The following is a 13591-nucleotide window of genomic DNA, read 5'->3' on the forward strand; positions in this document are numbered from 1 at the left end:
GCCTGGTCGGACCAGGGATGGGAGGCTGAGCCATGAAAGAAGCCAGCCATCTCTTGGGCTCTTGTCCTAAAACTCTAGCCAAAGGGGCTGGAGCCACAGAGGGGACACACTGCCTCTTGGAGGGGCCACCCCAGGCAAGCAGAGAAGGAGACAAATATCCTGGCTGCTCCCTTCCTTCTATCCTACCATGTCCTTCCAGTGGTCCCCACTGGCTGAACTCAGCAGGGAAGATAGAGTCCAAGAAACATGAAGGGCAAGGACCATTGCCCCTGTGACACGGAGCAGAACAGAGAAAGGGCAAGGAATTGATCTGAGGATACATAGGCAAATGACAGACAGAATGGCCAATTGACCTCATCAGATCCTCTCCCTTGGTAAGAGTGAAGGCCACCAGAGGTCATGTTCATGCCGTCTGCTGACATCCTAGTTCTGGAAGCTCAGGGTCCCTGCATGGCTACACATCTGTATCCGCACACTCCTGAGTGTCCCACAGTGATCCTCTGAAATTTCCTCACTATCCATCCTTTCAGCTTGGCCCCCACCCCCCGCAGTCCTGGGAGTCTGAACTGCTTCTTCCTCGAGATGCAGCCTGGGCTGACAGGATTGAAGCCAAAGCCAGGGCGTCTGGCTGTGCGGCTGAGGATGCAGAAAGCACAGTGCATGGGGCACGGGGGGCGGGGAGGGGCAAACCCGTGAAGCCAGCCCAGGGCCGGGAGGGAGGGAGGCCCTCCAATGGCTTCCTGACCCCCTCCCCCACACCGCTCTCCAGGAAATATTCTGAACTGAAGGCAAATGAAAACATAGGTCAACATTTGTAGGATGCAGCTAAAGCAGTTCTTACAGGACAATGTATACCAGTAAATGTCTGTATTAGAAAAGAAGAAAAATTTTGTTCTAGAAATAGCAAAGCAATTTGATACGTGAGTTCTTGAGCTGAATTAGAGCAACACAATAATGTCTACTTCTTTTTTGTTTATTGTGATGGAAAATAAAGAAAGAAAAAAGATTCAAAAAAAGAAAAGAAAAGAAGAAAGATTTCAAACAGATGATCAGAATTCCCACCTAAGGGAGCTAGCAGAGGAAACCTGAAATGAACAAAAGAAAGGAAACAGTAAGAACAGAGCAGAATCTGGGGCGCCTGGCTGGCTCAGTTGATGGAGCACGTAACTCTTGATCTCAGGGTCATGAGTTCAAGCCACACACTGGACCTAGAACTTACTTTTCTTTTTTTTTTTTTTTTTTAAAGATTTTATTTATTTATTCGACAGAGATAGAGACAGCCAGCGAGAGAGGGAACACAAGCAGGGGGAGTGGGAGAGGAAGAAGCAGGCTCATCGCGGAGGAGCCTGATGTGGGGCTCGATCCTATAACGCCGGGATCACGCCCTGAGCCGAAGGCAGACGCTTAACCGCTGTGCCACCCAGGTGCCCCTAGAACTTACTTTTCTAATTAATTAATTAATTAAGCTGCAGAGGCATACCTTAAAAAAAAAGGAACAGAGCAGAATTCAATGCAACAAAAACTAGAAAACAACAAAGGAAATGAATAAAACTAAAAGCTGATTTCTTAAGAAAAATCCAATGAAATTGATAAACCTCTAGTAAGTCCAAAATTACCCAAAACACATTTATAATAGCATTGGAAACTATGAAATACTTAATGATAAATCTGACAACAGATGCACAAGACTGGTACACCGAAAAATTAAAATACGTTGCTGAGAGAAATCAAAGAAGAAATGGAAGGGGCGCCTGGGCGGCTCAGTCGGTGGGGCATCGGACTCTTGGTTTCGGCTCAGGTCAGGATCTCGGGGTCCTGGGATGAAGCCCCAAGTCGGGAGTCTGCTTGTCTCTCTCTCCCTCTGCCCCTCCCCCTGCCCGTGTGCACTCTCTCGTGCACTCTCTCTCTCTCTGGAATAAATAAATAAATCTTTAAAAAAGAAGAAATGGAAGGATATACTGTGTTCATGGATCAGAAAACTGAATATTGTCAATTCTCCCCAAAACTGATGTGTAGATTCAATCCATCCCAGCCAAGATTCTAGCAGGCTTTCATGTGGAACTGTTTCTACAATTCATATAGAGAGAGAAAAGTTTTAGAATAGCTAAAGCAACTGCAGAAGAAGAACAGTGTGGAGTCTTACACTATCTGATATAAATCTACAGTCGTCAAGGCAGAAAAATAGATCGATGGAACAAATAACCAAACGGAACAGTGGAGCAGAATGGAAAGTCCAGAAATAGACACGTATGCAATTCATTTTTTAAAGATTTTATTTATTTATTTGACAGAGAGAGAGAGAGAGCACAAACAGGGGGAGCAGCAGGCAGGCAGTGGGAGAGGGGGCAACAGTCTCCCCACTGAGAAAGGAGCCTGACACGGGGCTCCATCCCAGGACCCCGGGATCATGACCTGAGCCGAAGGCAGACGCTCCACCGACTGAGCCCCCCAGGCGTGGTCGATTCATTTTCAACAAAGTGCCAATGCATTTCAGATTTCGAAGATGCCAAGGCATGCATGCGTCATCTTTTCAACGAATGATGCTCGAACGACAACAATTTTCTGACCATTTTTTTCTGTAAAAAAATAAACTTTGACCCATATCTTGCACCATATTTAAAAATTAACTCAAAGTGGATCATAGGCCTAAATATAAAACCTACAACTATAAAAATTCCAAGAAAAAACAGAGGATAAAAATCTTTGTGACTTTGGGTTTGGTAAATACTTCTTAGCTAGGACAGACAAAAAGCATGAACCACTACCTTGATTGTGGTGATAGTTTCACAGGTGGAAACGTATCAGACTCTATCAAATTGTACACATTAAATATATGCAATAAATGTCCGGTGTATCTCAATAAAGCCATTTTAGTAAGTGAAGAAGGAATGATTTCCCAGAGGAAATTGAGGCAAAATAACCTTGTCACTGGGGAGGGACAGCACATGGCCTCGAGAGCCAGACTATGTGGTTTCCTGCGCTGGTTCCACTACTTACTATTCATGTTGGACATTATAAATAACATCATTATGGACATTTTTGAACATAAAATCTTGAAGCACATCTTGGATAATTTCTTTATGATAAATTCCTATATGTTACTTAACCGCTCGGTACCTTGGTTTTTCCATCTATAAAATGGGGGTAACAGTGATATCCATATAGAATTAAATAAATCTGTGTGTGTGTGTGTGTGTGTGTGACCTAGAAGTTTCCTGGTACATAGTAATTATGTTACCAAAAGCTGGATAGATGCTAGAAAGGCAAAAATACAGATGACCGCATATCCTTGTGGTGTTGGCCAGTGGTTTCCAAGGAGATAGGCAGCTCTGGAGCTCGGGGACCAGGAAGGGGACCCCCGACCAGTGGAAGGCATGAGGAATGGGAGGCAGAAGAGAGAGTTCAGATGACCCAGCTTGTTTTCTGGTCAATGCCCCCAGGACAGAGAAAACCAAAATGTTATGAAAACATATTTCTTCCCCAAATTTCATCCTGGCAGAATTACTGGCCAGTAATTACCCAGCAAATTAGAGACTCTACCAGGACCCCACTTACATACCTGAGGACATAACTGGTCCCTAATTAGAAAAGTTGTCAAACGGGAACAATTATCTCTGTTCTGTGTTTCATTTTCTCCTCTCCTCCAGCCTAATCCCTCTGTTTCCTCTCCCCACCGGGCCTCCTCGCTACTCGCTACTCGCTAGTCGCTACTGGTGCTGCTGGCCAGCCACAAGGCAGGAAGGCAGGAAGGCCGAGGCTCCTCTGTGCTCACCCCTAGCGCCAGCCCTGGGTTCCAAGGGCCTGTGTGGGGGTAGCCCTAGTGGCCGCCCTGTGTTCCAAGGGCCTGTTTACTCATCTCCTCTCCCACTAAACTGTAGGCTCTCTGCAGGCAAAGGTTTGCCTTTCTTTGTCTCCCTGTCTCCAGACCTAGCCCAGGGCCTGCCTTCCAGAAAATGCTTAGAAAGGATTGTTGAAATGGAGCGATGACCATGGGTGCCAGAGTGATGGTGTTGAGTGTCCCCCTCCAAGCACAGCTAGAGGCTTACTGCCTGACCCTCGCTTAGCCTGTCCTAGCCCTGAACCTCCATCCTGCCCGCATCCAGTGAAGGAAGCCTGGCAGGAGGTGTGATCTTAGTCAGCACCCTCCATTGTGTGTCACTCTGGAGTTGGAGACAATGCTTCTGGGTTGAGGAATCCGGGAAAGCTGCATGGAGCAGCTGGTATTTGGTTTGGGAACTTGGAGTTTTGAGGCGAAGCCAACAGAAGCCATCGCAGAAGGTCAGAAGTGGGCAGCTCAGGCAGGTGAGGGGGCAGGACTGGTGGATGCTGAGGTCCTCAAGGAAAGAAGGGAGGGAGGGAGGGAGGGAGGAGGCCTGGGGGTGCAATAAAGCTTGAGAGACCACCAAGGCATGTGGGCTTCCCATAAGCATCAGCGAACGATCCAGCAGAGACATTCCTGGAAATCGAAGCTAGAGTCGGCGCTCATGACAAAATCAGGAGGAGAGAGACCAAGGGTGGTGAAAGGAGGTGGGAGGTGGTGGAGGGAGGAGGGGGGAGGAAAAGGCACTAGAAAAAGGGGGGTGACCCTAAATGGCCAATTAGATAGTGAAGACGGAAGGGGATGAGAACTAGATCAAACCAAATGACCCGTCTTTTGCCTTAACAATTTCACATCTCAAAATTTACCCTAAAGAAATTATTCAAGATGTACTTGAGGTCTTGGGGCGCCTGGGTGGCACAGCGGTTAAGCGTCTGCCTTCGGCTCAGGGCGTGGTCCCGGCGTTATGGGATCGAGCCCCACATCGCTCCTCTGCTATGAGCCTGCTTCTTCCTCTCCCACTCCCCCTGCTTGTGTTCCCTCTCTCACTGGCTGTCTCTATCTCTGTCGAATAAATAAAATCTANNAAAAAAAAAAAAAAAAAAAAAAAAAAAAGATGTACTTGAGGTCTTATGTTCAAGGTCTGATGGTCCTGAAGGTCTGATGTCCATCACAGTATTATTTATAACAGTAGAAAGAGTGGGGGAAACATTGTGCTAAATGAAAGAAGATGGTGGATTGAACGATCCCCTTTTTTATGGAATGTAAATAGAGACAGAAAGCAGATTAGTGGTTGTCAGGGAGTGACTGCTAATGGATCCAAGGTTCCATTTGGGGGCGATGAAAATGTGCTAAAATTAGATTATGATGACGGTCGCACAACCCTGTCAATACACGAAAAACCACTGCATTGTACATTTAAATTGAGTGAAATTTATGATTTGTAAATTATATCTCAATAAAGCTGTTGAAAGTTTGAAACAGGGCAGGAGGAAAGGGTTCAGGGCTGGGGGATTCTGTGCACTGTGAGCGAAGGCCGTGGACAGCTCTGGCCCCCAGCTCTGATGCTGCCCAGCCATAGAAGGGACCCCTCTGTAAAGGGTGTGAGACAGGTTGGGGGGACTGGGGAGCCCTGGAAACAGCTGGCTGGAAGCTGAAGAGTGAGAGGGAAACCTGCAGAGCATGACACTCCAAACACGACTGTCATCCCAAGTGCCCTCCTTGTGGACACACAGAAAGGGCCCCACTGTCCAGCCTGGCTCCGAGGCAGCTCTATCAGCAGCCTCCCGTCTGCAGGGGGGTAACCAGGGTTGCTCTGTATCCAGCCAGCAAGCCAAGTTATGGCTGACTAACAGAGGAAAATGGGATGCCCAGGTGGGGGTCAGAGGAGAGAGAAATTAGAAGGAAGCAGCGATGGAAGGCTCTGGAAGGAGATGGAGGCAGGAGTTTAACCAGAGATACAGAGCCCTATTCAACCCTCTCCAGCCTTGGTCCTTCCATCTCCAGGGCTGAGATCCAGGGAGTCCCAAAGAAGCCCTGCAGGCAGGGGTGGGGGGGGACAGGGAGCAGAGGAGGGAAGGGGAAGGAAACACTTATCCCTCACCTTCTTTGTGTCCAGCGTGTTTGGGTCACTTATACCTGACGAAAGGTCTGTTCACTCATTCAGTCAACAGATACCTATTCCGTGCCAGGCACTGGGGATCGAGTGTGATCACAGAAGCCTCTCGGATATTCAAGCCGAGGCCTGAATCAATGAAGGCATGAGCCTCCCAGATATTGGGGGAAGGGGAAGCTTTAGCACAGGCAACGGGTCTGGGGTTATGTGTGGTTCCTTGTGTATGTTTGCTTCCCCTGGCTTAGATTTTCAGAGCAGGTCTCAGAGTCTGGCAGTCCTGGGGTTTAATCCCAGATCTGCTGCTTAACTGGCTGTGTGACCTTGAATCAGTTATTTAACCTCTCTGGATCCCCATTTCCTCATTTTCCTCAATGGGGAGCCCCTGAAGTTACCCTAAAACAGGTGTGGAGAATGGGGTGCCATGCCTTAAGGGCCCACTGCCACGGAAGCTGTGCAGGGCTGTGTCTTCACTCTGGGGTGACCAAACACTGGTAGTGAGGGAGAGCCTCGCAGGGCCGCCAAATCTCCATGACCAGAGCCAGGGGGGAGGATAGGGCCAGGGGGCAATAAGTCACTGATCCCGGAACTGGAGGAGGTGCAAGAGGAAGTGGGGCTTCCCTCCACACACTCCACACCCTTTTTGCATCCACCTCCGCCCCCCTTCCATTCCAGAAGCTTCCAGCATGAGGGTCTTTCAGGCTTCTCCGAAGAGGGGACTAATTAAGCCTTAATTGATACAGCACTAATTAGCTTCTTAATTACACGGAACCACTTGATTAGCCATAGAGCAGACACTAATTGTTCGTTAGGCGGCAGCCTCCCTCTCTCCTCCCCTTTTCTAGGACCTACCAGTTAAGGCACCTAAGGGGTCTCTGGCGGGCAGCAGCCCCACCCCCAGCCGAGCCCCTGAGCCCAGCCTGAGGTGAGAGGGGTCAGCTGGAAGAGTTCGCGCTGCCCTGGCCTGAAGTCAGGCGCCCTCTCTGATAAGAATGTAAATAATACCGTCTGCAGCCACCTCGAGCACCTTAGACGCGGGCCCCTGCAGCCTGTCTTCTTCCAAACCCTGACCTGTACCAGGGTGGAAGTGTGTGCTGGAGCTGCCTTGGGGCGAGGGGACCCAGGGCAGGCCCCGCTTGGCCGGTGAGAAGAGGGAACCAGCATTCACGAAAACCTTGTGCCCTTCACCTCCCGCACCTTAGGGCCTAGAACCTCCGACACCCGGCGGAGCAGTGCTTTCCAGATGAGGAGGCGGGCGCCGGGAGGCCACGGCTGGTGAGTGTCGGCAGCAGCTTCAAACCTGGGTCTGACTCCAAGCTACTCCCCACTGGTCCTGTGGCGTCCTGCAGAATGTCCCAGATCCCCCAGTGTTCCAAATGGGGACCTGGAGGAGAAAGGTACCGGTCCTCGTGGAGCCATTTGTCCCCAGTAACACAGCTTAATTTCTCCGCAGAGCCAGGAGCAGGGCCCTCAGAGAGCAGGGACAGGGTGCCTGGGTTCCAGTCTCAGCTCTGCCCTTCCTAGCTGTGTGACCTTGGGCAAGTCACTCTCAACCTCTCTGTGTCTCGGCTTCCTCATCTGTAAAATGGGGATAGGAATGGTGCCAACCCACCGCACCCCCCTAGGCCGGCTGTGAGTCCTGGCGGAGCTAATGCATGAGAGGCTCTTGGGGGAGGGCTTGGCTTGCCAAGCCAGCCACAAGGGAGGCATTTACTGTTTTCTGTAACAGAGGTTGTCCGTACCTCCAGGAGAGCATCTTGGGATTTGGGGTCCCCCTCCCACTCTTCAGATTTCCTCGCCATTGTCTAGCCTTGCAAGCCATTCCTAAGAGCTCCAGCTTCCCTTCTCTAGGATGTCACCTCCCTCTCCCAAAAATCTGCCCGCAGATGTGACCCTCTCTATATACGTCCTGTGCCCCAGCCTGTTCTGGATCCCAAGCAGGCCCTCTCAGTGGCCAAGCCTATCTGGCCCGTGGGGGCACGCCGAGGCCCCACCTCACCCTAGTAGAGGACAGGAAGGGGAGTGATACTGTGTGTGGATGTAGGAACACACATCTTGCTTCTTCTAGAATAGTCCATTTTCACCTGATGCCCTAGTGTCATTAACAGTTTCTTCTTCCATTCTCAGAGTGACCTGATTTGGACAATTAATGATATGACCCCACAGTGGACACCCCCCCTCCTTCCTGCCATGGGCCAGATGCAGTACACACCAATTCTGGGGAGTCCTCAGCCAGCGGCGGGTGGGGGGGCGCAACGGGATTGAGTTGTCCCAACAGAAGAGGGAAAACCGAAGATGTGGGGGCAGACTTGCCCAAGCTTTCCCCGCTAGAAAGGAGAGGCGTTAGGGTGCTAACGTTGGGGGTGGAGTGGTGCTCACAGCCCATGCCTCTTCTCCTGCCCCACCACACTCCTCACACGCTCCTTCTGGCTGGCAAGAGGGTGCCATGAAAGAAGGGCCTCGTGGGATGAGGATGGGCAGAGGTTACTTGTGGGGGAGTGTGGCGTCTGAGTTGGGTCTCGGGGGAGGGGGGGGTTTGGGGCACACTGGGACACAGGGCAAGTATAAGCGAAGACAGGGCCAAGGGACCATGTTGTGGTGTCTGCGGTCAAGGCTGCCCACTGGGGCGAGGAGTTTGGACAGCTGACAAGTGGACTGGGAGCAGGTAAGAGAGAGGAACCCACAGAAGCCAGGGAACAGGGACGTAAGCCAACTATCCAGAGAACTACCCAACGAGAGGGGGAGTATTCCATTATCCATTTTCTGCCACCGGCCTAAAGATTTGAGATAGACAGGGTGGCAGGATCCCAAAGTGTTTGAACCAAGAGCCTCGTAGAGGCTGGGCTACTTATGTTGTCTGGTTATTGAAAAATCACCACAAATGGAAATAGCTTGTGCCAACAATGAGGGAGAAAAACATCAAGGATCTCCTCAAGGATGGGGAGCAGATCAGCTTGTCAGGCCCTGGGACAGTTTGATGGACACCAGGCCAGAAGGAATATGGCAGCCTGTCTGAGGAGAGCCTTGGGCCCCCTGATGAGTGGCTTACTCCTTGTGGAGGAGTCCTGGGGCACCAGCGCTGAGGGCATGACAGTGCTGGCTTCGGGGTGGGATAGGCAGAGATGTGCTCACTGCCCCTTGTCACCTCCTCCCGCAGCTTCTTGCCCTCCCGGAGTCCTCACCTGGTCCCCTTCCAGAGAGCCAGGCCCAGTGTCCAGGGCCAGGACGCTCCGATGACACACCCCTTCCCTAACTGGGCCCCAGGAGGGCAAGAGGGGGAAGACACCCAGCGCTCCCCTACCTATCTTAACATGCTGTGGGCAGTGCCAGCCACCCACACCCCCGCCACGTCCCCAGTGTGGCCACAAGAGACCCAGCAAGTAGGTCACCACGTTCCTCCAGATGCTCACCGGCTTCTCATTTTCTGGAAGCTGTTACAGTGTGTCAAGGAAAGCCCTCCGGGGTGTTATCCCATCTGTTGCTCTATTTCTGACACATGCTGCTCTCCCACCTGGAATCCCGTGCCCTCTGCTCCTCTTACCTAAGCCTGCCTGTCCTTGGTCAAGTTATCTAGTCTCCCTGTGTCTTTTTCTCCCTATGCATAATGTGCACATGACAGGACCCACCTCCTGGGGGGTCAGAGAGGACTCACAGGGTTAATTCGTACAGAGCACTTACGGCAGGACCCAGCCCAGAGTAGGTGCTCAATTAACGGGGGCTACGGTTCTTCTTACAAAGCCCAGCCCAAATCTCTCCTCCTCTAAGAAGCCCTCCCTGACCGTCCCAGCCTTAGGTGGGCACTCCCTCTTCCGTTTCCACTGCCCACTCCTCAGCGCTTGTCATATCCCGATGTGCCGCCCCTGTCCTGACCACACACATGGCCTCCACACTCCCCGGGGCTCCCTGATCACCAGGCACCACGTGCTCTACTCCACGTCTGTTAACTCTTCTGACCCTCACAACGCCCCTTTGTGGTAGGTACACTGTCACTACCCCATTTTACAGAGGAGGAAATGAGACACAGATACGTTAAGTAACCTGCCCAAGGTCATACAGCAAGTAAAGCGATGGACCCAGTTCAAAGACCCAAACAGACTCCAAAGTCCGTGCTGTTACTCTCCACTTTAATCTTAAATCGATAAATGTCTGGGAGGGAGCGGTGGGCAGGATATACACACGACAAGTACTCATGGGCTTCGGAGAGTTTCCAGTTTCACCAGTAGGTACGCTCGGGGGCCCACACCGGGGCTGTGCGTGCGTGTTCATTGCGTGTGTATAGCGTGCGTGCAGACGTGTCTGAAGGCCGCCCATTGCACGCATGGAGAGCTTAGACACCATGTGTTCTGAGGGTGTGCACACGTGTACGATGTGTGTGTGTTTCTTTGCAGGGTGGCGGGAGGGGACATCTCACTCCTTTGTGCGGCTGTGTTTCTGCCCCAACAACTGGTAAGTACTGCAGAGGGACGTGGGTTAGCACGTAAGTCCTCTTCTTTAGAAACTGAGATTCTGGAGCCTGGAGTGGTCTCGTGGCCAGTGCACCGCGCGTGTGTGTGGAGTGTGACCGTCAGTGATCTGAGCATGTGCGCACATGGGTCTATCTGTCTGCGTGCTAAGTACACCCGTGCATACGTGTGTCAACGGTGCACCGGTGTTTGCACAGGGCACTGGAAGGTGCATCTCGGTGCACAGAGGAGACATGGGACCTGCGTGTGCTGGATATGTGTGCGTGTGAGGCGTGCGTGTGTGTTTGTACACTGAGAGGCACAAGGGCAAGTGCACCTACGGGGAGAGGTGGCGGGCACCAAGAAGGCGAGGTAGAGCCGGCGGAGCGCTGCGCCTCCGCCCGAGCCCTGCGGCGGGATCTTGCCCGGTTGCTCCGTCTCCCGAAGCTCAGTGTCGGAGTCACAGAGACTAGAACACCCATCTCCGAGGCGCCCCGGGAGCCGTCAGCGCCGGAAGCGTGCACGGCTATGGGAGAGCGTGTTGGTGCGCACACGTCCGTGTGTGTTCACGGAGTGTGCAGTGTATGCGGGGGAGCATGATGGGGGAGCACGCCTGTGAGTGAGTGTGGTGTGCACAGCGGGGGTGCGTGCCCAAGCCGAGGCGTGGGGGGGCGGGGGGCGGTGCACTGTGGCGTGACTGGCACGCGTGTGGTCGTGTGTGCCGTGTCACGCACTGTCTGAGCGTGCAGGGGCTGTGCCCCCGGCCGCTCGTTCTAGGTGGGGCTGGAGATGAGGGGACTGGCGGGGCCGAGGGGGGTATCTCTGGCTGTCAGGCCCGCGGAGGGTGGGGGGTGGCCCCGCCGGCGGTGATTGAGCCCCCGCTCTCCCACCAGGCCTGCCAAAATACAGCGAGACAGGGTGTAATTACCGGCACTTACCTCGGCCATTACCCCCCTCGCCAGCGCGCGTGACACACGACCCGTCAGCTCCGCGTTGGTACCATTAAGGGGCCTCATTAGCATCCCGGCTCAGAAGCCAAATTACCCTCACTGCTCATTTCAAGATGTCATCAATTTTAATTTAGGGCCCAAAGATAGTACAATGGGAAGGCCCTCCCCAGCCCGCTGCACACAGAAAGGGAGGAGAGGGTGGGGGAGGGGCTGGAGGGGCAGCCGGGGCTGAGGGGGGCACCAAGCCGGTAAGGGAAAGAGGGGCTGAGCGAGGAGGGGAGAAGAACGCTGGTCTCCGCCTACCCAGGAAAGGTCTCCAGGCTGGGACCTCTGTTGGCACCGCCTCAGGATGGAAAAGCAATCCAAGGCACAACCAGGGCGGGGCCCCAACCCACCCACCCCTCAGGGCCACACCATGGGCGAGAGGCTGAGCCGAGCGCTTCCTGTCCGTTATTCCTTTACCTCCGTAACAGACTTGGGAGATGCATCTTGCAATCCCTCATTACAGGAGAGGAAACTGAGGCACAGAGACCTCCCCCCTCCGTCACCTAGCAAGGCCTGGCAGAGTCCACGTTTAAACTAGAGCTGTTTGGCTTTGCTGCCCCCTGCCTTCTTCCTGGACCCAGAACCTGTGGCCTTTGGGAGAGTCTTCCAGTCAGCCTGCCTGGGCCCGTGGGTGGAGGGCAGGGGTGGTCTTCTCACGCTGTGCGCCCTGTCTGGAACACCCTTTCCCTCTTCTCATCAGCCTGGTCCTCACGACTCAGCTTAGGGTCACCTCTCCCTTTCTTTAAACCTCTAGCTGAATCTTCCCTATGGTCTCTGTGCCTGTCTCCCTGCCCCCACCTACCCCCAGGGACTGGCTTCTGGAGAGCAAGAGCTGTCCCTTGGCCACCCAAGCATCCCCAGCAGTCAGCAGGGGCTGCTCAACGTGGGTGCTTTGACCACGGAGCAACTGGGGCTTAAGAGGAGGTGGGTGGGGGGTGTGAGAAGGGCTGTTTCGGTCTATCTGCGATGGCACGAGAGCGGGTGTGCCACAAAGGTGAGTTGCATGAATGAACGACTGATCACGTGAACGAATGAACCAGCAGGTGGAAAGCCCTGGGCACTTTCAGGTCCCGGACAGAAGCTGAGCCATTCCTTCACCAAGCCTGGCGGCAACTTGACTTACCAGCACACGTGGGGCATTGTCATCATACCAGCAGGGCCTGTGCACGTGCCATTCTGAAAGGGGGCAATCACAGGCAGCTCCATAGGCCTCTGGCCAGTGGAGAGGGTTTTCCAGAAGGCATGGTTTGGGAGGTGCAGTGGTGGGGGGCAGGGAGGGGGCAGTCTTCTCGTGATTTCCAGCCAGCTCTGCCACCCTGGTCCATCTTAACTCATAGTAGGGCTCCGGACAGGATTCTGAGTCCTGTGGGCCTCGGTTTCTCCATGTGGAAAGAAGGAGGCCATAACCCAGGCCTCAGCTCTTCAGCGACTAAAGCAGCGGGAGGAAGGCTGGGCCTGCGGACACAGGCCAAGGAGAAAGGGCACTGCCAATCACTGTGCCTGGCCTCCACCGGCCCGGGTCCTGCCTGCTTCCCCTGCTGCCTGCCAGCCCCGCCAGCTCCCTGGCCGCTGCAGGGGTGAGAGGAGCAGGCAGGGCCCCATCCTGAGCCCCAAGACAGGGTCCTCGCTGGCGGCGGGCGCCGCTCCCCGGCCTCACCGAAGACAGATCGCTCCCTTAATCACTCTGGAAAAGAACCCCAAGCTGATATAATATTATAATTAATTAATTCACTAAAAAGGTATTAAATTTCTCTCCCCCCTGTGGATATTATCTGAATTCATTGACCTTTAGAAAAATCACCCTCTAATTGTAACCAGGTCCAAAAGCATTTGCAGCCCGTCCCTTTTACATTAATAATATCTTCCCGGACTCGGCTCTGGCTGCTTAAATATTGTATAAATTCCACTGCCCCCCTCGGAAAAGAGAGAGCCAAGAAAAAAGATGAGGCTAAAGGAGCGGGAGAGGGGGGTGGGGGCCGGACCCTGAGAAGTGGGGGTCCCAGCAGGTGAGGGACAGGAGCGGACACCAAGGGGCTCTTTCTAGGTGTTCTGGCTGATAGGCCAGGTGGCCGGGAGGGGATGGGGAGGGCAATGGGCTCTGAGATGGGGAAGGGGGCATGGGTTTGGAGCAAGAGTGTTATACTTGGGGTTCATTTTTAGGGGGCAGTGTGTGTGTGGTGGGGGGAAGATCCAGAGTGTGTATTGGACTCTCATCCAAGTCAGT

This window comes from Ailuropoda melanoleuca, chromosome 19 (assembly GCF_002007445.2).
Source record: "Ailuropoda melanoleuca isolate Jingjing chromosome 19, ASM200744v2, whole genome shotgun sequence".
Lineage (NCBI taxonomy): Eukaryota > Metazoa > Chordata > Mammalia > Carnivora > Ursidae > Ailuropoda > Ailuropoda melanoleuca.